Raw genomic sequence first — 26973 nt, forward strand, 5'->3', positions numbered from 1 at the left:
CCCAAATCCCACCCCCTAACATGCAGGCTGCTTGTTCTCACGTGTGGGTCGACGTCTGCGTCGGCCCAGGAATTGGCATTTTGCAAGCAAAATATTTAAAAAGTTTGCCAGAGTCTTCTTGCACACGTACAGCGCACACTGATTTCCCGCCTGTTGTGCGAACGCATTCCTCAGTTTTCTTTTCTCCGTGTTGAGGTGTGGTAGAGGTTTTTCTGCGCTCCTCTCAGGCCCAGGAAAGAGTCTTCGTGCGCGGCTTTTTGCCTTATTTTCTTTTCTTTTTACCAAACAAAATTCTACAGTTAAAAAAAAAAACACTTCCTGTAGTTTCTTTATTTTTGCCCCTTTTAAAGTTTCCTTTGTTTTCGATGCGGCCGGGTTGGTTCCTTCTTTTTGTGCCCTTTTTTCTTCTAACAGGCACAATCGTGTCTTTTGATTTCGCCGAAGCTGTTTTTCCTTCCATGTCATCGAACACACCCAGCGGCTTCAAACATTGTACTTGGTGCAACCAGACCATCTCAGGTACCGATACCCATGCCTGGTGTATCCAGTGCCTTGGGCCCGACCATAGCCAAGCCGCTTGTAGTCTGTGTCTTCGTATGAAGAAACGGACCCAAGCGTCTCGAGAAGCCCAATGAGAAAAGCTTTTTGGGGCTCGGTCCGGTCCTTCGACATCGACATCAGTACCGAGGTCGGCGGCGTCGACATCAACTTCGAGGGAAGCATCGACGTTGGGAGCATAGGTAATGGCTGCTGAAAGACCTATTCACGCTGGGAGCAGTGAGGCATCGAGTGGGTCTCCACCTGCCTCGAGGCCTCCTGTTATGCAGGGCCCCCGGGACCGACCTTCGTCGGACCTGGCCCCAAGGAGGCGTGAGGATTCCACGTCCTCCTCATCGGTGCCGAGGAGTCTCATTGACGGGCGTCGAGTGAAGGCGAAGAAGCACCGTCATCGTTCTCCTTTGACACACGGTGCCAGAAGCTCCAGGGCGTCGAGGGAATCGACACCTGAGAAGTGTCGGTGCTGAGAGGATCGCTCTCCCTCTATTCAGGAGGTGCCGATGCGTCAGTCTTCTGGCAGCCCGGCACCTGCTCCTGAGCCTCGACAGATTCTGCCACCGGCTCCTTTACTGACCCTGCAGCCTTGTCCAATGGTGGCTCTCGACGAGTGCATCAGGGCCCTGCTTCCAGAGCTTCTGGAAGGATTGCTGCGCCAGTCTGCTTCGGTGTCGGGGGTGCTTGCGCCTTCCATACCATCTGCTGCAGCGGCATCTGCCTGTGGTGAGGTCCCCGACCTCGGTGCCGCCTGCCACTCAAGTCGACTCCCCTTCGACGTCGGTGGAGGAAGCTTTGCCGGAGTCCAGGCGGGCATCGACTTCTCGGCACCGCCATCGAGGATGTCGTTCCTCAGCATCGAGGCAGGCTCAGTTTTGGACTGCTCTGAGGGATGTCTTGTCCGATACTGAAGATGAGCATTCATGGGATGAAGAGGAGGATCCCAGGTACTTTTCTTCTGATGAGTCCTATGGGATTCCTTCTGAACCTTCCCCTCCACTAGAAAGGAGACTTTCTCCACTGGAGAGTCTATCCTTTACCTCCTTTTTCCGGGAAATGGCTGTGGCTATTCCCTTCCCTATGGAGGTTGAGGATGAGCCCAGGGCTGAGATGCTTGAGGTCCTGGATTATCCTTCTCCGCCTAGAGAGGCTGCAACAGCTCCTTTGCATAATGTACTGAAGGAAGTCCTTATGCAAAACTGGTCGTTCCCTCTGTCTAATCCTGTGATCCCGAAAAAAACTGAATCCCAATATCAGATCCATGGGGAACTTGGATTGATGAGGTCTCAGCTACCTCACAATTCCATGGTTGTGGACTCCGCTCTCAAAAGAGCCAACAGCACTAGGGACTATGCCTTGGCACCCCCAGGCAGAGAATCTAGAACCTTGGACTCTTTTGGGAGGAAGGCGTATCAGGCCGCTATGTTCGCTGCCAAAATCCAGACATACCAGCTCTTCACGAGCATCCACCTGAGGAAACTCAGTGAGGCAACTGTGTAGCTTGGTTGATGCACTCCCTCCAGAGCAGGCCGAGCCTTTTCGCCAGGTGGTCAGACAGCAGAAGGCGTGTCGAAACTTCCTGGCCAGAGGTACGTTCGACACTTTTGATGTAGCATCCAGGATCGCTGCCCAAGGTATAGTGATGCACCAGACTCTCATGGCTATGTGTCTCTGACCTGGATCATTCGGTCCAGCAGTGGATAGCGGATGTTCCTTGCCGGGGGGATAACCTTTTTGGTGAGAAAGTAGAGGATCTAGTTGACCAGCTCAAGAAGCACAATGATGCTATGGATTCTCTCTCCCACCGGGCATCTTCTGCTACTACCTCCTCATCTAGGAGGTTTTTTGGAGGGAAGAGGAGTGCTCCCTATTCCTTTGCTAGGCGTAGGTACACTCCTGCTTCTTGGCAGCCTGCCCAGGCTCAGTCCCAGCACGTTCGTTCTCGTCAACAGTGTGCGCCTAAGGCCACTGTGGCTCCTCAGCAAAAGCAAGGGAGCCTGGTCCTTTCAGGAAAGAGGTCTGCAGATCAACCTCCTGGAATTAAGAGCGATCTGGAACGCTCTAAAGGCTTTCAGAGATCGGCTGTCCAACCAAGTCATATTGATTCAGACAGACAATCAGGTTGCCATGTATTACACCAACAAGCAGGGGTGCACCGGATTTCGCCATCTGTGTCATGAAGCTGTCCAGATGTGGCTTTGAGCTCGCTGACACAGCATGTTTCTCCAAGCCACTTTTCTGGCAGGCGTAAACAGTCTGGCTGACAGGTTGAACAGGATAATGCAACCTCACGAGTGGTCACTGAAAATGGGCGTAGTCCGCAAGATCTTCCAAGCGTGGGGCACCCCCTCGGTGGATCTTTTTGCCACTCAGATCAATCACAAGGTCCCTCACTTCTGTTCCAGACTTCAGGCCCATGACAGACTAGCGTCAGATGCCTTTCTCTTACATTGGGGGACAGGCCTTCTGTATGCGTATCCTCCCATACCTCTAGTAGGGAAGACTTTGCTGAAACTCAAGCAAGACTGCAGAACTATGATCCTGATTGCATCCTTCTGGCTGCGTCAGATTTGGTTCCCTCTTCTTCTGGAGTTGTCCTCTGAAGAACCATGGAGATTGGACTGTTTTCCAACCCTCATCACTCAGAACGAGGGGTCGCTTCTTCATCCCAGCCTCCAGTCTCTGGCTCTCATGGCCTGGATGTTGAGAGCTTAGAATTCGCCTCCTTGGGTCTTTCAGAGGGTGTCTCCCGAGTCTTGCTTGCTTCCAGAAAAGATTCCACGAAGAAGTGTTGTTCTTTCAAATGGAGGAGATTTGCCATCTGGTGTGACAGCAAGGCCCTAGATCCTCTTTCTTGTCCTACACATACACAGCTTGAATACCTTCTACACTTATCAGAGTCTGGCCTCAAAACCAACTCAGTAAGGATTCATCTTAGTGCGATTAGTGCCTATCATCGTCGTGTAGAGGGTAAGCCTATCTCTGGACAGCCTTTAGTTGTTCGCTTCATGAGAGGTTTGCTTTTGTCAAAGCCCCCCTGTCAAACCTCTACCAGTGTCATGGGATCTCAATGTCGTTCTCACTCAGCTGATAAAAGCTCCTTTTGAACCACTGAATTCCTGCCATCTGAAGTACTTGACCTGGAAGGTCATTTTCTTGGTGGCTGTTACTTCAGCTCGTAGGGTCATTGAGCTTCAGGCCTTAGTAGTACATGCACCTTATATCAAATTTCATCACAACAGAGTAGTCCTCCGCATGCACCCTAAGTTCCTGCGAAAGGTGGTGTCGGAGTTCCATCTGAACCAGTCAATTGTCTTGCCAACGTTCTTTCCCCGTCCTCATACCTGCCCTGGCAAAAGCAGTTTGCACAACTTGGACTGCAAGAGAGCATTGGCCTTTTACGTGGAGCGGACAAAGCCCTTTAGACAGTCCGCCCAGTTGTTTGTTTCTTTTGATCCCAACAGGAGGGGAGTCGCCATCAGAAAACGCACAATCTCCAATTGGCTAGCAGATTGCATTTCCTTCACTTATGCCCAAGCTGGGCTGACTCTGGAGGGTCATGTCACGGCTCACAATGTTAGAGCCATGGCTGCATCAGTGGCTCACTTCAAGTCAGCCTCCATTGAGGAGATTTGCAAGGCTGCAATGTGGTCATAAGTCCACACATTCACATCTCACTACTGCCTTCAGCAGGATACCCGATGCAATAATCGGTTTGGGCAGTCGGTGCTGCAGAATCTGTTTGGGGTTTAGAATCCAACTCCACTCCCCTAGACCCATTTTTGTTCTGTTCCAGGCTGCACTCTCAGTTAGTTGTTTATGGTTTCAGGTCAATCTATGTTATGTCCTCGCCGTTGAAAGGCCCAATTGACCAATGTTCATTGTTTTGAGTGAGCCTGGTTGCTAGGGATACCCCACATGTGAGAACAAGCAGCCTGCTTGTCCTCAGAGAAAGCGAAGATACATACCTGTAGCAGGTATTCTCCAAGGACAGCGGGCTGATTGTTCTCACAAACCCACCCACTTCCCCTTTGGAGTTGATTTGTTTCTTTTTATGCTTTTGATTTAACTGAGGAACGCGTTTGTGCGACGGGCAGGAAATCAGTCCGTGCATGCGCGGTGCACGCTGCACGCGCGCCAGAAGACTCTGGCAAACTTTTTAAATATTTTTGCTTGCAAAATGCCGATTCCTGGGCCGACGCAGATGTCGACCCACATGTGAGAACAATCAGCCTGCTGTCCTCGGAGAATACCTGCTACAGGTATGTATCTTCGCTTTATGTGGTCTTTTTACTATTGTTATGCTGTAAACAAAGTTGAGTTTTATATTAACTGCACCTGCTGTACATTGCCTTGGGTGAATCTCTTCATAAAAAGTGGTCAATAAATCCCAATAAATAAATAGCCTATCATTTCTCCCCTCAACCATCTCTTCTCCAAGCTGAAGAGCCATAACCGCTTAGGTTTTCCTCGCAGGGGAGTCATTCCATCCCCTTTATCATTTTCATCTCACTTCTTTGTAGCTTTTCTAATTTAGCTATATCTTTTTAAAGAGGCAGTGACCAGAATTCAGTTGTAGACGTCCTGGCTATGTAAAACTCAAGGGAAAAAAAATTTACAAGAATGCTGTAAGTCAATAGTATCTTTGATTAAAGCCCTGGTCTCATGTCTCTGGGCCATGGAATGCTAGCCCTGGCCTTGCTCCCTCACTGCCTACTTAATAACAGAGTAGGTTTTCTATTTTCTGCTAATGCTCAAAGGTACTGATTTTATTAGGATGTTGTGTCCTCTGAGGGTTGATCATTAACTTGGCAGGGAAAGGACTCGATGTTGGTCGTATGAAATAGGTATGCTCAGCCATAGGAATTGCTGGTTGTCTAGGAAGTAGATAGGTTTATAGCCTGGTGCTAACAATTCTTCACCAAGTGAGGGGGAAATACTCCTTTTTCTTGCCTTTTATTTTTCAAGGATGCAAAGTCATAAATCAATTTTTTTTAAAGGCAATGTTGCTTTTGTGACCCAGGTGTCACTAAATCTTGGTGTTAACTCCTAATTCTAGATATGATGGGTAATGCAGTAGAGATCTGTGACCTAGAATCAGAGTGATTCCACATCTAGTTCTTTTCCATAGAGCAACTATTAAACACACCCCCATAGGAGGGATTGGAAGAGTAGTTAGAAAGTTTATATATATCCATGGTTTGGGAGGAAAATATCCTTTTTCCTGAACCCTAAGAGCTAGAAGGGAACAGCTTGCCCTGGAAGGTAATTCAAAATTGCTTTGTTTACTTTACTTGGGTAGCAGGGCCATGGAATTGGAAAACACTCTGTTCTAATAAGAGACGGAAGAGTAAAATAGCTATTTAGTTCTGTTAGCTTATATCCAGCTCAGCATTAGTCCAGGTGCAGTGTTGAAGCAGCCAAGTGGAAGTGATCCTTTTTCTATAAAACTGGTCTGAATGTTGGACTAGCTCAAGCAGATGTGGTCTCTGAGCTTGCGAGGGGCGGAGACAAAAGAAAAATAATGAAGTGTGTACCTGGAGGTCCCCTATATCCAAACTCAGGAAAGGAAGCAGCATTAGAGCCGCGTGTAGACCTAGTCCCAAGGAGAAACTCCTGCAACTCATAAGTGAAGGGGATCCTATCCAGCTTATAATTGAAAAAGAAAAACGCCTATATTGCGACCCAAATCGGGAGATAGACGTTTATCTCACAAAAACGAATAAAGCGGTATAATCAAAAGCCGAATTTGGACGTTTTCAACTGCACTCCGTCGCGGATGCGGACAAAGTTGATGGGGGCGTGTCAAAGGCGTGGTGAAGGCAGAACTGGGGCGTGGTTATCGGCCAATCAGAGATAGGCGCCTTTCGCCGATAATGGAAAAAAAATATGCGTTTTTAGTGAGAATTTAGGGCACTTTTCCTGGACCCTGTTTTTCCATGAATAGGGCCCCAAAAAGTGCCCTAAATGACCAGATGACCACTGGAGGGAGTCGGGGATGACCTCCCCTGACTCCCCCAGTGGTCACAAACCCCCTTCCACCACAAACATATGCCGTTTCACAACTTTTTATGTTCACCCTCAAATGTCATACCCACCTCCCTGGCAGCAGTAAGCAGGTCACTGGAGCAGTTATTAGGGGGTTCAATGGACGTCAGGCAGGTAGACCCAGGCCCATCCCCCCCCCCCACCTGTTACACTTGTGCTGGTAAATGGGAGCCCTCCACACCGCCCCCCCAAACCCACTGTACCCACATGTAGGTGCCCCCCTTCACCCCTTAGGGCTATAGTAATGGTGTAGACTTGTGGGTGGTGGGTTTTGAGGGGGATTTGGGGGGCTCAACACCCAAGGGAAGGGTGCTATGCACCTGGGAGCTCTTTTACCTTTTTTATTGTTTTTGTAACAGTGCCCCCTAGGGTGCCCGGTTGGTGTCCTGGCATGTGAGGGGGACCAGTGCACTACGACTCCTGGCCCCTCCCACGAACAAATGCCTTGGATTTATTCGTTTTTGAGCTGGGCGCTTTCATTTTCCATTATCGCTGAAAAACAAAAACGCCCAGCTCACAAATTGTCGAATAAAACATGGACATCTATTTTTTCCCAAAATACGGTTCGGTCCGCCCCTTCACGGACCCGTTCTCGGAGATAAACGCCCATGGAGATAGACGTTTTCGTTCGATTATGCCCCTCCACGCCAGCTAACTCAGCTAGGACCTAGAGAACTACATGTAGTGCCCAGAGAGGTGTGAGTGAGAGGGGTGTAAGGATGAGTCTTCTTGCCAGGAGAGGAGAGTAAAGCTGGAGTGTATACTACTGTACATTTGTAGAAGATGTTGAAACTACCTCAAGTGTTCCTTTTGCTCTTACTCACCTTGAATATCGACTGTTCCAGAAGTGTGACCCCATCAGAGTTATAGTTACCTGACCATGTGTGGAGTGGACTCATTTACAGCAATAACCTCTCAAGGTGGAGAGTGGTAACTTAAGATCCCAAGGGCCCTTAAGGATAATTCTTTCCCTGCTCTATAGGATCCATCATCTTGTTTGTGCACTTTCAGAGGAGGTCCTTGAACAGGAGTCCATCTGGGGTACCTACATATGACATATGGAAAATTATGTCAGAGGCCCAGTTTGAGTTGGATTCCAAGGTTAGGTCTTCACTTCCCAGGTTATGGAGGGGCTATGATGCTGCAGGAGTATTCACTTTATATATATTTATTGCCTTTCTCTTGGGCCACTTCAAATATTCCACAAAAACACAACAAATTATCCCTAAAACAATAAAACCCAGTGGCAAGATTTAGAGTCCATGACTACATGGGGTCTGGAAAGTTCCCTAGTGTAAAACCCAACCCCTGTCCCTCCCTCCCTCCCTCTCCCCCCCCCCCCCCCCCCCTGCAAAGGACTGCCACTGTAAGGATGGGCTGGGTGAGTTGGGAATTATAGAAAATTAGGAGGGGGTAATCCCCAAGTAATCGTGAATGAAGGCTTGTAGCACTGGATACTAGCCCCAGTGCTAATTAGCTACAGGCCCAAAGCTGCAGGAGGAAACTGCCTGTTTAACTGTTTTTTAAATTATCATCTTTATTAACATGCCATCATTTACAAACAAGGTCGCTGTTTAATTTAAAATCTCTTTTATTGGTAAAAGTATAAACCAGCATAAACTCTCCAGAATAAAATATAATTCACAACTTTGAGCAACACATCCATTAACATTCCAAAAGAGAAGAACCTCCACCAAAAATACATTTTATAGCTCCCCACCCTTCTCTTTAATTGTTATCTCATCAAAATGGGTAAGTGATCTCGTGTTCTTATGGATCTCCTTACCATATTGCAGAAATTTCTTCACACATCCCCATTCCCTCCCTCCCTTCATCTGTTACCCATATTCCCCTTCCCTTCCCTCCCCTCCAGGGATTTTAATGGCTGGATAGTGTCGTCAGCTGTTCTTCATCAACCTTCCCATCTGTTTGTCATCTACCCAGCCTTCCTTCTCCTGCAGCTTATTAAGGAGAAGACTTCTTGCCTGCAGCATCAGTGTGTCAATGTAGGCTTCCCAAGTTAATAGAAAATCCTTTTTTCTTATGGGAGACTGAAATGTATCCTGCCTTTCCATCATCATCAAGGAATGTAGCTTATTTTGCCAGTGCCAGTAAACTGGGGGTTCCTCCAGTATCCATTATTGCAAAATACACTGTTTACTCACTAAAATTGCTTTCATAATGAATAGTCTTCTTTCCCCTGTTCCCACACTTCCGAATTTCTCTGTTTTGTCAAAAATCAAGCCTAAAGGATCTTTGTTTCAGTGTTTTGTCCAACTGCTGCCCCTAAATATCTCACCACTCACCCCCAGAAATCTTTAAGCAGTCCTAAATCAAAGTGTTTAAATGTGTCTTTGGGTCTTTTGCCATTTAAACACACCTCGGTTGAAGTGTGTTGTGCATTGGTGCAAGTGAACTAGTATGAAATATGCTCTATGCAATATATTATATTGGCATTCTGTCATATCCCTTTGCTATTCTTCTTTATAGATTGTAATAAGCTTATAGTCTCACTTGTTATACTAAAGCCACACCCCCAGCTCTCTTCCACACCTCTCATGTCTAAATTGGAACATAACTCTGATATGAGTTTATGAAATTTCAATTTAGAAATTCTCCTCTGGGAGTCAGCTTCAAAGAAATCTCTCAGCTTTTCTCTGAATGTTAGGAATTATTAGGAAAGGAATGGAAAAAACAGAACTAAGAATGTTATAATGCCTTTGTATTGCTCCATAGTGCGACTGCCCCTCGAATACTATGTGCAGTTCTGGTCATCGCATCTCAAAAAATTAGTGGAATTAGAAAAAGGTACAGAGAAGGGTGACGAAAATGATAAAGGGGTTGGGACGACTTCCCTATGAGGAAAGGCTGAAGCAGCTAGGTTCTCTTCAGCTTGGAGAAAAGACGGCTGAGGGGAGATATGATAGAGATTTATAAAATAATGAGTGGAGTGAAAGGTAGATGTGAATCATTTGCTTACTTTTTCCAAAAATACTAGGACTAGGGGGCATACAAAGAACATAGTAACATAGTAGGCGGCAGATAAAGACCAGCATAGTTCATCCAGTCTGCCCAAGAAGATAAACTCATTACATATGGTAAGAAGTGATACATCATATGTATACCTGATCTTGATTTATCCTTACCTTTTTAGGGCATAGACCTTAGAAGTCTGCCCGGCATTGGCCTTGTTCTAAAACTTCTGAAGTTGTTGTCAAAGCCTCTAAAACGCTCCACTCCAGCCCATCCCAAATCTATTCAGCCTCAATCAGGGCACAGACAGTAGAAGTCTGCTCAGCACTGGCTTTCCCACCTAATCTCCCCTAAGCTTTTATGGATCCGATCCTTCTAAACAGATTTCTTTTGTGTTTGTCCCACGCATTTTTAAATTCTGTTACAGTTTTCATCTCTACCACTTCCTGTGGGAAACATTCCAGGTATCTACCACCCTCGCAGTGAAAAAATACTTCCTGACATTATTCCTGAGTCGGCCCCCTTTGAACTTCAATTCATGCTGTCTAGTTCTTACCACCTTACGATCTCTGGAAAAGTTTGTTTGTGGATTAATACCTTTCAAATATTTGACCATCTGTATCTTTCCTCCATGGTATACAAGTCTCTCCATGTATGTCTTGCTATGTAAATCCCCTACCATTTTTGTCACTTTTCTCTGAACTCTTTTTACATCCTTAGCAAGATAAGGCCTCTAAAACTGAACACAATACTCCGAGTGGGGCCTCACCAATGGCTTGTACAGGAACATCAACACCTCTTTTCTTCTGCTGATTATACTCCTCTCTACGCAGCCTAGCATCCTTCTGGCTGCGGCCACCGCCTTATGGCACTGTTTCTTCACCTACTAAGTCAGTGGTTTCCAAACCTGGTCCTGGAGGAACCCCATCCAGTTAGCTTCTCAGGATATCCACAATGAATATTCATTAAAACGATTTTAATAGATAGGAACAGCACTGAGTGGAAATGTTTTCAAAATTATAATGGTAAAAAATAATAAAGATTGATGATATATAAACAACAGTTGTTTGAGAAAGTGTATAACATACTAAGTACAACTAATTATTGAAATGTGTACCCATATTAGAACAGTGGTTAGTCAAACATTTGGGTATAAATCAGGGTTTTCAGTGGAAACCATCACTACTTTGTTGGCAGGTAACTGGTTATTTGAGTCATATAACAGCTCGTCTCACTTGGACTGGAATAATGTAGCAAGATTGCATAAATATGTTGTTAGGGCAGAATTTCATGCAATAACCCTGATAGAGTATTGCAGGGCACAACGAATCCCTAGGGGCCTACGTTTATACAAAGAGCCCAGGTTCCTTGAGGATTCTGATTATGTTGCTCGGTGGAATTACATCATTTCCAAGTGTTCATTGGATTTGATGTTAATCACAATTGATAAATTAAACAAACTTGTTGAGAGCAGTACTCAGGAATTAGATAATAAGCTGGAAGCATTGAAGGGCAATTATACATCTGAAATATATCAACAAAAGCACAGGGAACATATGCAATCTATAGAATGCTATAGATCAGAAATTCGATCACAAAAGATTTCCAAATACAAGAGAGACGAGCTGGAGTATACAAAAGGGTTTATATATCCCTGAATGGATCATGGGAGGAAATCTAGGAGAAGTAGGAAAGGCAAGCGGGTTGCCTTCATTAATTCATCAAGTGATTTGTCTGAGGAAGAAGGTAACATTGGAATCTCAACAGTTGTTAATGAAGGGAAATCTTGCCTCACTTTTGAAGGGGTGAACAAACATGTGGATAAAGGTGAGCCGGTTGATATTGTGTATCTGGATTTTCAGAAGGCGCTTGACAAAGTACCTCATGAAAGACTCCAGAGGAAATTGGAGAGTCATGGGATAGGAGGCAGTGTTCTATTGTGGATTAAAAACTGGTTAAAAGATAGAAAACAGAGAGTAGGGTTAAATGGTCAGTATTCTCAATGGAGAAGGGTAGTTAATGGGGTACCCCAGGGGTCTGTGCTGGGACCACTGCTTTTTAACATATTTATAAATAACCTAGAGATGGGAGTAACTAGTGAGGTAATTAAATTTGCTGATGACACAAAGTTATTCAAAGTCGTTAAATCGCAGGAGGATTGTGAAAAATTACAAGAGGACCTTACGAGACTGGGAGACTGGGCGTCTAAATGGCAGATGACATTTAATGTGCAAAGTGATGCATGTGGTAAAGAGGAACCCGAATAATTGTTACATCGTGCAAGGTTCCATGTTAGGAGTCACAGACCAAGAAAGTGATCTAGGTGTCGTCGATGATACGTTGAAACCTTCTGCTCAGTGTGCTGCTGCGGCTAAGAAAACAAATAGAATATTTGGTATTATTAGGAAAGGAATGGAAAACAAAAATGAGGATGTTATAATGCCTTTGTATCGCTCCATGGTTCGACCGCACCTTGAATATTGTGTTCAATTCTGGTCACCGCATCTCAAAAAACATATAGTGGAATTAGAAAAGGTGCAGAGAAGGGCAATGAAAATGATAAAGGGGATGGGTCAACTTCCCTATGAGGAAAGGCTAAAATGGCTAGGACTCTTCAGCTTGGAGAAAAGGCAGCTGAGGGGAGATATTATAGAGGTCTATAAAATAATGAGTGGAGTTGAACGGGTAGATGTGAAGCATCTGTTTATGCTTTCCAAAAATACTAGGACTAGGGGGCATGCGATGAAGCTACAATGTAGTAAATTTAAAACGAATCGGAGAAAAGTTTTCTTCACTCAACATGTAATTAAACTCTGGAATTCATTGCTAGAGACTGTGGTAAAGGCGGTTAGCTTAGCAGAGTATAAAAAAGGTTTGGCCGGCTTCCTAAAGGAAAAGTCCATAGACCATTATTAAATGGACTTGGGGAAAATCCACTATTTCTGGGATAAGCAGTATAAAATGTTTTGTACTTTTTTGGGATCTTGCCAGGTATTTGTGACCTGGATTGGCCACTGTTGGAAACAGGATGCTGGGCTTGATGGACCTTTGATCTTTCCCAGTATGGCAATATTTATGTACTTATGTACTTAAGGATGAGCAATGTCGGAACAGCCTGCTAATAATGCTTTTTTAGGTACAACCATTCAGGGAACCGAGGGAGTCATAGAGCAGCCAGTAGTGCGACCAAAAAGACAAGAAAAGAAGACCCATCCATAGTTTTCAATTTATCTTCAAAAAAATCTCAGCCCGATCCAAATTCAGGTATTGAGTTTAGGGTTAACCTTTGTTCCCACTCAATTTCATAATGCTTTTGATATACGTACATCTTTACAAAATTTTTTTTAGAAAACTCCATTTAAGATTGTATTTTGGGAAAGGTCAGATAGAAGGGAGCGGTGAATCTGAACATTTAACAGCAACTTTTTTACAGAAATATCATTTGCCATCGATGTGGCTGCCTCAGGGTCCTATTGACCCTGCGATAGCTACGTTTCAACAATGGGTTCTGCATGACCTCTATAATGCGGGGAAGAGAATGAATAAAGGTTATAGCAACTTGTCTCAGGAACAACATCAGGCAATGGCAGAGTTGCAGAATGACGAAACCATTGTGATCATGAGGGCTGGCAAGGGGGGAGGAGTTGTGGTACAGGATAGGTATAAATACATACAGGAAGCCTTACATCAACTTGTAGATGAAACATTTTACAAACGGTTAAATGAAGACCCCACGGAGGGATATCAGTAACAAGTGTATACATTGTTGAGTAAAGCTACACAGGAAGGGGTCATATCTATCCAGGAGTTTAGATATTTATTCAGCCGTTTCCCCCAAGACACCAAAGATTTATTTTACTCCAAAAATTCATAAGACCCTTATTGACCCCCCTGGTCGCCCAATTGTATCCAGTTATGGGTCATTATTTGAGCCTCTCTCACAGTTCTTAGATCACCATCTTTGTCCATGTTTGAACTGCATTATGTCTTATGTGCGTGATTCGGGTCATCTGTTAGAATTATTAGAGCAGATTGAAATATCGGAACAATCTGAAATTTGTCTAGTAACGCTAGACGTTACCGCTTTATATACAGTGGGGGAAATAAGTATTTGATCCCTTGCTGATTTTGTAAGTTTGCCCACTGACAAAGACATGAGCAGCCCATAATTGAAGGGTAGGTTATTGGTAACAGTGAGAGATAGCACATCACAAATTAAATCCGGAAAATCACATTGTGGAAAGTATATGAATTTATTTGCATTCTGCAGAGGGAAATAAGTATTTGATCCCCCACCAACCAGTAAGAGATCTGGCCCCTACAGACCAGGTAGATGCTCCAAATCAACTCGTTACCTGCATGACAGACAGCTGTCGGCAATGGTCACCTGTATGAAAGACACCTGTCCACAGACTCAGTGAATCAGTCAGACTCTAACCTCTACAAAATGGCCAAGAGCAAGGAGCTGTCTAAGGATGTCAGGGACAAGATCATACACCTGCACAAGGCTGGAATGGGCTACAAAACCATCAGTAAGACGCTGGGCGAGAAGGAGACAACTGTTGGTGCCATAGTAAGAAAATGGAAGAAGTACAAAATGACTGTCAATCGACAAAGATCTGGGGCTCCACGCAAAATCTCACCTCGTGGGGTATCCTTGATCATGAGGAAGGTTAGAAATCAGCCTACAACTACAAGGGGGGAACTTGTCAATGATCTCAAGGCAGCTGGGACCACTGTCACCACGAAAACCATTGGTAACACATTACGACATAACGGATTGCAATCCTGCAGTGCCCGCAAGGTCCCCCTGCTCCGGAAGGCACATGTGACGGCCCGTCTGAAGTTTGCCAGTGAACACCTGGATGATGCCGAGAGTGATTGGGAGAAGGTGCTGTGGTCAGATGAGACAAAAATTGAGCTCTTTGGCATGAACTCAACTCGCCGTGTTTGGAGGAAGAGAAATGCTGCCTATGACCCAAAGAACACCGTCCCCATTGTCAAGCATGGAGGTGGAAATGTTATGTTTTGGGGGTGTTTCTCTGCTAAGGGCACAGGACTACTTCACCGCATCAATGGGAGAATGGATGGGGCCATGTACCGTACAATTCTGAGTGACAACCTCCTTCCCTCCGCCAGGGCCTTAAAAATGGGTCGTGGCTGGGTCTTCCAGCACGACAATGACCCAAAACATACAGCCAAGGCAACAAAGGAGTGGCTCAGGAAGAAGCACATTAGGGTCATGGAGTGGCCTAGCCAGTCACCAGACCTTAATCCCATTGAAAACTTATGGAGGGAGCTGAAGCTGCGAGTTGCCAAGCGACAGCCCAGAACTCTTAATGATTTAGAGATGATCTGCAAAGAGGAGTGGACCAAAATTCCTCCTGACATGTGTGCAAACCTCATCATCAACTACAGAAGACGTCTGACCGCTGTGCTTGCCAACAAGGGTTTTGCCACCAAGTATTAGGTCTTGTTTGCCAGAGGGATTAAATACTTATTTCCCTCTGCAGAATGCAAATAAATTCATATACTTTCCACAATGTGATTTTCCGGATTTAATTTGTGATGTGCTATCTCTCACTGTTACCAATAACCTACCCTTCAATTATGGGCTGCTCATGTCTTTGTCAGTGGGCAAACTTACAAAATCAGCAAGGGATCAAATACTTATTTCCCCCACTGTACAAACATCCCACGAGGGGAAGCGATGAATATGATTGAAAACCTATTAGAGAAGTTGCATATATCAGGACCTATGGTAGCGTTACTGAGAGAAATAGCTAAATTTATCATTTTGCACAACTTTTTTAAATTTCAAGATCAGATGTTTCATCAAGTGAAAAGGGTAGCCATGGGGACCACGGTAGCCCCCACCGTGGCATGCCTCTATATGGATCAATTTGAGAAACAGTTTGTCTATACATCCAGATATTTTCCTGAGGTGGTGGCATGGCTATGGTACATTGATGATGTATTATTAATATGGCGGGGTAATAAAGAAAACCTGGAAGGTTTCATTGAATATTTAAATACAGTAAATATGCATATTAAATTTGTGCACCATATTGGTTATCAGGAGGTGAATTTTCTAGATGTTAATATTCAATGGACTGTATTTCAAAAGCATATCGTAAGGATACAGACCATAACGTCATACTTCATTACCATAGCCATCATCCTCAGACATTGAAGAATAGAATCCCCGTCAGTCAGTTTCTCCACATTTGGAGGTTATGTAGTTCCCGGAGAGAATTTCAAGTGCAAGCGGAACAAATGACGACTAGGTTTCATTATAGAGGGTATCCCCATAAAATATTGAAAAAGGCAGCAAAAAGGGCATATAATTTTCAGCGTGAATGGGGTCATCAAAAATGGTGAAACAGGGAGGGTATCCTTTAACTTGCGTATTACCGTACACCCATATGTCTAGCAAGATCATACAGATTATTAAAAAGTACTGGACAATACTAGGCATTCATGATTCGTTTAGAAATATGCCGAGGTTTTCCTTTACTAGAGACATGAATTTGGGTGAGCATTTGAATTTGAACAGAAATAGGTTGACAGATGGCAGGGCAGAAGTGGTAGATAATGGGCATTACATCTGTCATCAATGTGTGTACTGCCAATATGCATTGCAAGTTAAGGAAATTCAAATTCCCTACTCTTCTGGTAAAAGTTATGTATTGCAAGGGAGATCCGATTGTAATTCATCAAGTTATGTATATGGCATCCGTTGTCTGTGTGGTCTTTGTTATATTGGCCAGACCACACGGAAAATTAAAATACGCGTAGCCCAACATTTAAGTAATTTGCATAATGGTTGCATGGAAGCCCCTCTAGTGTCCCACTGGGCACAGAAGCAGCATGCAGTACATGAATTACGTTTTGTGGTTCTGAATCAGATTAGTACACAGAGAGAAGGCAATGTTTCCCGTATGTTGTTAAGGAAAGAACGGCGGTTGATTTTCCAATGGAATACGGTTATTCCACAGGGTCTTAACAAGGAAATTGATTGGCTCAATTTATGAGTGATGGCATTTAAAGCACTGATTTCCTGTGACACACCATGTGCATGCGTGGGTGCCGATCAGGCGCTCCCACGAAAGTATGGTGTGGATCGAGTACCCAGCGGCTTAAGGTAGCCGGAAAGCATTACAAGTTTGTTTGAGATGTAATAGTAATTGTATGGAAAGAATGAAGTAGTTAGTTTGAATTATATCTTTGCTATTTCATTTAGAATTACTGACCCCTGAAGACGCTCTATGAGCGAAACACGTATGTGTTGGGTTACAGCGTGAAAGTGCAATATTGGTAGTAACAAGATACCTGCATGCATCAGTAGGAACAGGAAAATATGGAACAGCAGTTACATGTTTCCTCTTTTGAATGTTAAAAGAAGTTATTGAAGGATTTGTTGCACGTGACAAACTTGTTTTGCTAAAACTGTTGTGCCAGTGCCAAGGAGTTGGAGCGAGGAATATTGGATTCAATCCGAACATGGAGAGCTACTTTAAGTGACAATAATCTGGTTTGTTAAAAGAATTGTGCTAGCTCCAAGGAGTTGGAGCGAAGAATAATGGATTCAATCTGAATGTGTACAACTGACTGACTGGTAAATCTTGTGAATTAAGGCAAAACCGAAAGCATACTGACGTCAGACGCACGCAGAGGAACTTCCAGAGAAGATGAGGAAGGAACGCGAAGGGCACAACAACACTTTGGCTGTCGGGGGTTTGGGTCCTCGGTCAGCACAGGTAGTACACAACGGCAGCGGGGGGTGGTTTTGGCAGTCCGGGGGGGGGGGGCCACAGGTTCGTGGAGGGGGCCATAGAGCGGGGGGGTGACAGATGATTCCGAGGCAGGGGGAGGAGTAGGGAAACATATATATATGCAAATGAATATGCTAATTGCCCTGCCCCATATTTTGTCCCCCAAATGTCTTTCTTCTTCTCCGAGGACAAGCAGGCTGCTTGTTCTCACGACTGGGTTGACGTCCACGGCAGCCCCCACCAACCGGAACAAAACTTCGCGGGCGGTCCCGCACACAGGGCACGCCCACCGCGCATGCGCAGCCGTCTTCTCGCCCATGCGCGACCGTTCCCGCTCAGTTTTTTTCGATTCCGCGCTGGAGGGAGACGTGTTATCGTCTCTCTCTCTCTGTCAGCCCCGGCAGCGAGTTTTTCTCTTCGTACGTGTTTGCGCTTCTTTCTTTTCTTCTATTAAAAAAAAAAAAAAGAAGTTTGTCTTTAGCCGCGTGGGCGCCTCGTTGCGGCCTTGTGGCCGCGCGGTCGTTTTCTTTTTTCGGGTGTGCTTTTCACCGCCACCATCGACGACTTTGACTTTGCCGACGCGATTTTTCCGTCGATGTCCTCGAAGGTCCCGAGCGGATTCAAGAAGTGTGGTCAGTACAGCCGGCAGATCTCGCAAACCGATACTCACGCTTGGTGCCTCCAGTGCCTTGGGCCGGAGCATAATACCAAGACGTGCACCATGTGTCTCGGCTTGCGGAAGCGGACACAGGTGGCGAGGCAAGTTCTTTGGGACCGTCTTTTTGGAACTTGCGCCGGCCCCTCGACGTCGACGGCATCGGTGTCGACAGCCAGATCTTCGGTACCGGTACCGATGTCGACGAAATCGGCACCGACAATGGCACCGACCCCAGGAGTACAGGTACCGTTGGCCCGCTGGCCTACGGGTGACGGCGGGGGTGAGCAGCTGCGCGGGCAATCGGCCCCGGCCACTCCCTCTACCCAGGGCCATCGGGACCGAACCCTGTCAGACCCGATCCCTTGAGGCCGGGGGGGTTCTACCTCCTCTTCATCTCTGCCGCCGAGCGCCGATGACGGGCACCGAAAGAAAACTAAAAAGCACCGTCATCGGTCGCCCACGGCGCACGGGACTACCAGCTCCGGCGCCTCCAGAGATGATTCAACGCCGAGGAAGTGGCAGTGCCGAGAGGAGCGTTCCCCCTCAGTTGAAGAGGTGTCGCTGCATCAGTCCATGGGTGCTTCGGTACCGTCTCCCGGACCCGAGCAGCTTCTGGTACCGACACCCACACCGGCCCCCCTGCCTTTCCCGACAGTGGGCCTTGACGAGTGCCTCCGAGCCATCCTTCCAGGGATTCTGGAAGGGCTGATGTGCCAGACTTTGCCGGCACCGGGGGAGCTTGCGCCCCCGGCGCCGTTGATGGAGGCGCCAGTATGCTCTAGCCCGATGCCGAGACCTCTGACACCAACGCCGCTTGCGGCACTGGTGTTGAGCGCCACGCAGGTGGAATCCCCATCGACGTCAATGGAGGGAGCTTCATCCCCGCCGGCGCGGGAGTCCACCGCTCGACGCCATCATCGAGGACATGGTTCCTCGCAGTCGAGACGGGCCCGGTTCAGGTCTGAGCTGCAAGAGCTCATGTCCGACACCGAGGAAGAGGCCTCGTGGGGGGAGGAGGAGGACCCCAGATATTTCTCCTCAGAGGAGTCTGAGGGCCTTCCCTGCAACCCCACTCCTTCACCGGAGAGGAAGCTCTCGCCCCCTGAGAGCCTCTCCTTTGCCTCCTTCGTCAGGGACATGTCTATTTGCATTCCCTTCCCCGTGGTCTCTGTGGATGAGCCGAGGGCTGAGATGCTCGAGGTCCTTGACTATCCATCACCACCTAGAGAGTCTTCCACGGTGCCGTTGCACAATGTCCTCAAAGAGACACTGCTTCGGAACTGGCTGAAGCCCTTATCTAACCCCACCATCCCCAAGAAAGCGGAGTCCCAATACAGGATCCACTCTGACCCAGAGTTGATGCGGCCCCAATTGCCTCATGACTCGGCGGTCGTGGACTCTGCTCTCAAGAGGGCACGGAGTTCGAGGGATACCGCTTCGGCGCCCCCGGGACGGGAATCTCACACTCTGGACTCGTTTGGGAGGAAGGCCTACCAATCTTCCATGCTCGTGACCCGCATCCAGTCATACCAGCTCTACACGAGCATTCACATGCGGAACAATGTGAAGCAACTGGCGGACCTGGTTGACAAGCTCCCTCCGGAGCAGTCCAGGCCCTTTCAGGAGGTGGTCAGGCAGCTGAAGGCGTGCAGAAAGTTCCTGTCCAGGGGTATCTATGACACCTGTGATGTGGCATCTAAAGCTGCGGCCCAAGGTATAGTGATGCGCAGACTCTCCTGGCTGCGTGCCTCTGACCTGGACAACTGCACCCAGCAACGACTGGCGGATGTCCCTTGCTGGGGGGATAACATCTTTGGCGAGAAGGTCGAGCAGTTGGTGGACCAACTACACCAGCGGGAAACCGCTCTTGACAAGCTCTCCCACCGGGCGCCTTTAGCATCCACCTCAGCAGGTTGGACATTTTTCCCGGGCCAGGCAGGCTGCGCCCTATGCCTACAACAAGCGTAGGTACACCCAGCCGGCCCGAAGGCCTCCTCAGGCACAGGGACAGTCCCAGCGCGCTCGTTCCCGTCAACAGCGTGTGCCTAAGCAGCCCCCTGCGCCTCCACAGCAAAAGCCGGGGACGGGCTTTTGACTGGATCCATGGGAACATAGCCGCCATCAAAGTGTCCGTACCGGACGACCTGCCGGTCGGGGGGAGGTTGAAAAGTTTTTCACCAAAGGTGGCCTCTGATAACCTCCGACCAGTGGGTTCTCCAAATACACCCTGAATTTGACCTCCACTCCACCAAATTGACCACCGGGAGCCCAATCCTTCAGCTCCCATCACAGGCAGGTACTTGCAGAGGAACTCTCCGCCCTTCTCAGCGCCAATGCGGTTGAGCCCGTGCCACCCGGGCAGGAAGGGCAGGGATTCTATTCCAGGTACTTCCTTGTTGAAAAGAAAACAGGGGAGATGCGCCCCATCCTAGACCTGAGAGGCCTGAACAAATACCTGGTCAAAGAGAAGTTCAGGATGCTTTCCTTGGGCACCCTTCTACCAATGGTTCAGAAAGACGATTGGCTATGTTCCCTGGATTTAAAGGACGCTTACACTCACATCCCGATACTGCCAGATCACAGACAGTATCTCCGATTCCGTATGGGGACACGGCACTTTCAGTATTGTGTGCTGCCCTTTGGGCTCGCCTCTGCACCATGGGTATTCACGAAGTGTCTATTGGTGGTTGCGGCGTATCTACGCAAGCTGGGAGTGCATGTGTTCCCGTATCTCGACGATTGGCTGGTCAAGAGCACCTCAGAGGCAGAAGCTCATTGGTCCATGCAGTGCACTATTCACCTTCTGGAGCTGCTGGGGTTTGTGATAAATTACCCGAAGTCCCATCTCCAGCCAGTCCAATCTCTGGAATTCATAGGAGCGCTGCTGAATTCTCAGACAGCTCAGGCCTTCCTTCCTGAAGCAAGGACGCAGAACCTTCTATCCCTTGCCTCTCAGACCAGAGCGTCTCAGCAGGTCACAGCTCGGTAGATGTTGAGACTCCTGGGTCATATGGCCTCCACGGTTCATGTGACTCCCATGGCTCGCCTTCTCATGAGACCTGCTCAATGGACCCTAGCTTCCCAGTGGTGTCAAGCTACCGGGAATCTAGAGGATGTCATCCGTCTGCCCATCAGTTGCCGCAATTCGCTGCACTGGTGGACCATTCGGACCAATTTGACCCTGGGACGTCCATTCCAAATTTCACAGCCCACGAAAGTGCTGATGACGGATGCATCTTGCCTGGGGTGGGGAGCTCATGTCGATGGACTCCACACCCAGGGTCTGTGGTCCCTCCAGGAACAAGATCTTCAGATCAACCTCCTGGAGCTCCGAGCGGTCTGGAACGCGCTGAAGGCCTTCAGAGATCGGCTGTCCTACCAAATCATCCAAATTCGGACAGACAATCAGGTTGCAATGTATTACACCAACAAGCAAGGGAGCACCGGATCTCGCCCCCTGTGTCAGGAAGCCGTCGGGATGTGGCGTTGCGCTTGCCAGTTCGGCATGCTTCTCCAAGCCACATACCTGGCAGGCGTAAACAACAGTCTGGCCGACACACTGAGCAGAGTCATGCAACCGCACGAGTGCTCGCTCCATTCCAGAGTGGTACGCAAGATCTTCCGAGAGTGGGGCACTCCCTCGGTGGACCTTTTCGCCTCTCAGACCAACCACAAGTTGCCTCTGTTCTGTTCCAGACGACAGGCACACGGCAGACTAGCGTCGGATGCCTTTCTCCTCCATTGGGGGACTGGCCTCCTGTATGCTTATCCTCCCATACTTTTGGTGGGGAAGACCTTACTAAAGCTCAAGCAAGACTGCGGCACCATGATTCTGATAGCGCCTTTTTGGCCCCGTCAGATCTGGTTCCCTCTACTTCTGGAGTTGTCCTCCGAAGAACCGTGGAGATTGGAGTGTTTCCCGACTTTCATTTCGCAGAACGACGGAGCGCTTCTGCACCCCAACCTTCAGTCTCTGGCTCTCACGGCCTGGATGTTGAGGGCGTAGACTTTGCTTCGTTGGGTCTGTCTGAGGGTGTCTCCCGCGTCTTGCTTGTCTCTAGAAAGGATTCCACTAAAAAGAGTTACTTTTTTAAGTGGAGGAGGTTTGTCGTTTGGTGTGAGAGCAAGGCCCTAGAACCTCGCTCTTGTCCTGCACAGAAACTGCTTGAATACCTTCTGCACTTATCAGAGTCTGGCCTCAAGACCAACTCAGTAAGGAATCACCTTAGTGCGATTAGTGCTTACCATTATCGTGTAGAGGGTAAAGCCATCTCTGGAGAGCCTTTAGTCGTTCGATTCATGAGAGGCTTGCTTTTGTCAAGGCCCCCTGTCAAGCCTCCTGCAGTGTCATGGGATCTCAACGTCGTCCTCACCCAGCTGATGAAACCTCCTTTTGAGCCACTGAATTCCTGCCATCTGAAGTACTTGACCTGGAAGGTCATTTTCTTGGTGGCAGTTACTTCAGCTCGTAGAGTCAGTGAGCTGCAAGCCCTGGTAGCTCATGCTCCTTATACAAAATTTCATCATAACAGAGTAGTACTCCGCACTCACCCTAAGTTCCTGCCAAAGGTGGTGTCGGAGTTCCATTTTAACCAGTCAATTGTCTTGCCAACATTCTTTCCCAGACCACATACCCGCCCTGCTGAACGTCAGTTGCACACATTGGACTGCAAGCGAGCGTTGGCCTTCTATCTGGAGCGGACACAGCCCCACAGACAGTCCGCCCAATTGTTTATTTCTTTCGACCCCAATAGGAAAGGGGTCGCTGTCGGGAAACGCACCATCTCCAATTGGCTAGCAGATTGCATTTCCTTCACTTACGCCCAGGCTGGGCTGGCTCTCGAGGGTCATGTCACGGCTCATAGTGTTAGAGCCATGGCAGCGTCAGTGGCCCACTTGAAGTCAGCCACTATTGAAGAGATTTGCAAGGCTGCGACGTGGTCATCTGTCCACACATTCACATCACATTACTGCCTCCAGCAGGATACCCGACGCGACAGTCGGTTCGGGCAGTCAGTGCTGCAGAATCTATTTGGGGTTTGAATCGAACTCCACCCTCCAGGACCCGATTTTGTTCTGTTCAGGCTGCACTCTCAGTTAGTTGTTCTTCGTAGGTCAATTTCTGTTATGCCCTCGCCGTTACGAGGTTCCATTGACCTGGGTTCTTGTTTTGAGTGAGCCTGAGAGTTAGGGATACCCCAGTCGTGAGAACAAGCAGCCTGCTTGTCCTCAGAGAAAGCGAATGATACATACCTGTAGCAGGTATTCTCCGAGGACAGCAGGCTGATTGTTCTCACCTACCCTCCCTCGTCCCCTTTGGAGTTGCGTTTTTACTCATTCCTTTGCTTGTCATTCAACTGAGCGGGAACGGTCGCACACGGGCGGGAAGACGGCCGCGCATGCGCGGTGGGCATGCCCTGCGTGCGGGACCGCCCGTGAAGTTTTGTTCCGGTTGGTGGGGGCTGCCGTGGACGTCAACCCAGTCGTGAGAACAATAGCCCGCTGTCCTCGGAGAACACCTGCTACAGGTATGTATCATTCGCTTTCTGAGTAGCAAATGGAAAGCTTCAGCTATAAGTGGTACTGCTTCAGATATACTTTTTGGAAGTACTTAAAATTCCATCTTCAATAAGTCTTCAGAGGACCTTGAAACCATCTTGGGGAAGCTGAGCAATCTTAAATTGACATAGAGTGGAGGAGTAGCCTAACGGTTAGAACAACAGACTGAGAACCAGGGGAACTCAAATCCTACTTCAGTTCCTTGCCATCTTGGGTAAGTCTATTCCCTCAGGTACAAACTTTAGATTGTGAGCCCTTCAGGAATAGGAAAACTACTGTACCTGAATGTATACTATTTTGATAGCTTTGGGGCTAGGTGGTTAAAAAAAATGCCTTGCTTGCTTTTCTAAAAAGCCTGAGCCACCCTCTGCACTGAGTAACAGTTTTCAATTCCTCTAGTATGGATTTGTATGACAGTCTCATACTAGGTGGTCAGCATCTGAACAGCCTCAATACTGGTAGCATTATTTGACTCATACTTAAGCAAAGGTCCCTCTTGGACAGGGAAAGGATCCCAAAGAGCCTCTAAAGTAGGGATTCTCAGGACACACCCAGTGAGTCTGGTTTTCAATGTATCTACAATGAATATGCATGTTTTCAGGATGTCCACAATGAAAACGCCTCACTTGCATGCAAATCTTACTCATAAATATTCGTTGTGGATATCCTGAAAACTTGATGGGTCTAGGTATGCTCCGAATACTGGGTTGGGAATGGCTGCTTTTTCAATCAGCTCCAGATTTGTTGAACAGGGTTGATCCAGTCCTGTGTTTACCCCCATTGCACGCAGGGGCTTGTAATCCTACACTTTTCTTTTTCATTAAGAATTTATTGCATATGTATTAAACATAAAAGAAAACATAAGAAAGAATACAAATTAAATAAATAAGGCATCAGATCTCTGTCCCATGTCAAGGGGAATCACATAGAAAAGATGAGAAGTCTAGGCAATATTGCAAACATAACTTATTGCCTAATGTAACCACATTATCACTCTGAATAGTAGGTTTATCAGAAAGAAAATTCTCCAAGTGTATAGGATCCAAAAAAAGTACAGGAATTATTTCCATATGTAATCCAACATTTACAGGGAGGTGGTGGAAATGAAAACGGTAACGGAATTCAAACATGCATGGGATAAACATAAAGGAATCCTGTTCAGAAGGAATGGATCCTAAGGAGCTTAGCCGAGATTGGGTGGCAGAGCCGGTGGTGGGAGGCGGGGATGGTGCTGGGCAGACTTATACGGTCTATGCCAGAGCCGGTGGTGGGAGGCGGGACTGGTGGTTGGGAGGTGGGGATAATGCTGGGCAGACTTATACGGTCTGTGCCCTGAAAAGGACAGGTACAAATCAAGGTAAGGTATACACAAAAAGTAGCACATATGAGTTTATCTTGTTGGACAGACTGGATGGACTGTGCAGGTCTTTTTCTGCCGTCATCTACTATGTTACTATATGTTACTATTTATTTATTTGTTACATTTGTATCCCCCATTTTACCACCTATTTGCAGGCTCAGTGGTTTCCATAGTACTGGAGAGGCGTTTGCAGACTCCGGTGTAAGAATAAAGTTCATGTGGTACAGCCACATAAGGGAATCGTACAATGGAAAAAAATGTTGCCCATATTGCTAAAGCTTTAGGATTCAGCTTCAGAAAGGTTTTTCTTAGTTGAATAGGATTGGCCACATCTGGAAATATCATGATAACTTGGCCACAAAAAGGGCAAATATTTGTTAGAATAAGGTGGTTATTTTAGAAGCTCTAGTCCTGTTTTGGATGTCTGAAAACTGTCATTTAGATGTCCCTATTACATGGATATCCAAATCTCGATTTTATAAATCCAGAATATAAATGTCTAAAACTTCAGTATGTCCATTGTCTATATGTCAAGTGGGCGTGGTCTGGGTGTGTTTTGGATGGAACTAGAGAGGGGCCAAAAGATGAAGGTCCAACTCTAATTGCAGAAGGAGAAAGGACATTTATGTCCAAAAACATGAACACCAGCTACAATCCAGAGTTTGCAGGTTCAAGTCCCATTGTAGTTTTCCTTTTTTTTTTAATTGTGAGCCCTCCAGGGACATAAAAATACATACTGTGACTTCCATTATCCCCTCCAGTGCAGAATTGCTCAATTGGCGTACCTTTCTGTAACCTGGATGTACCAAGGTATAAATATGAAGTCACAGGCCTGAAAACATCCCAATTGGCCTGCCTTGAATCAGAAAAACATCCTGGACCTGACACGGCACCAGCAGCAGGACAGTTTCTAGAGCAGAATTCAATAGGGAGCCAACGAGCCCTCCAGCACCCATAGGTCCTGCAGCGGCCTCCCTCTCCAAGTACACAGGTTTCCATAGTAATGGGAAGCCCATGCAAGTTGAGGGGGGGGGGGGGGGGGGGGGGGGGGGGGGGGGGGGGGGGGGGGGAGCACAGCGCCAGAGGGATCATAGGTCCTGCACTGAATTCTGCTATGATACTTATTTTGTTGCTGTTGCAACTGCAGATCATGATTAGCTGCAAGGGAAGGGATCTGTCTACCTTAAGGCTGCCAACTGGATCCTGATTCTCAGGACAGGGTTGATTCAGTCCTGGGTTTACCCCATTGCTTGCAAGTACTTGTAGTTCTGATTTCCCCATTGCATTCCCTAATAAAAGCAAGACTACAAGTTCCAGCATGAACTAGGATAAACCCAGGACTGGATCAACCATGTTCTGTGAATCTAGATCCAGTTGGCAGCCTTAGTCTACCTGGGAGAGGGGAGAATCTGGATGGGGCAGTTGGTGGGGGGGGGGGGGGGGGGGGGGGGGGAGCACAGGAAGTCTACTTCTTTGCATACAGGTACCATCACTTGAAATCCAGTCCTGTTGCTTAAATTTTTTGTATAGCCCTCTGGGGATACCCTCACCTCAGTGTGGAAAGATTGTTATATTTCTAAGCCCTTCTTTTTATTTATTTTATTCTTTTTATTTTATTGCTTCTCTCTGCTTACCTCAGAAATATACCACCTACTTTCCCAACCCTCTCCCTCGGGACATTAAGAAGGTAATTCTCAAAAGGTCTTCTACAGTTGGGCACTAGGATGAAGTGCGCTTGGCATGAATTCTATAATGGCAATTGCACACGTGGAGTTTTATGTGCCTAACTGTAGGCCCACCTCTTCAATGTCGCCTTCGGCACCTAACCACTACACCTCTATTCAGGAAATCTTGACTGCCCCAACTTGACATTTCGTCCTTTAGATTGTAAGCTCCTTCAAGCAGGGACTGTCCTTCTTTGTTAAACTGTACAGAGCTGCGTAACCCTAGTAGCGCTCTAGAAATTACTACTACTACTACTATTTAGCATTTCTATAGCGCTACAAGGCGTACGCAGCGCTGCACAAACATAGAAGAAAAACAGTCCC

Source organism: Microcaecilia unicolor, chromosome 11, assembly GCF_901765095.1.
Source record: "Microcaecilia unicolor chromosome 11, aMicUni1.1, whole genome shotgun sequence".
In the NCBI taxonomy this organism is placed as follows: Eukaryota; Metazoa; Chordata; class Amphibia; order Gymnophiona; family Siphonopidae; genus Microcaecilia; species Microcaecilia unicolor.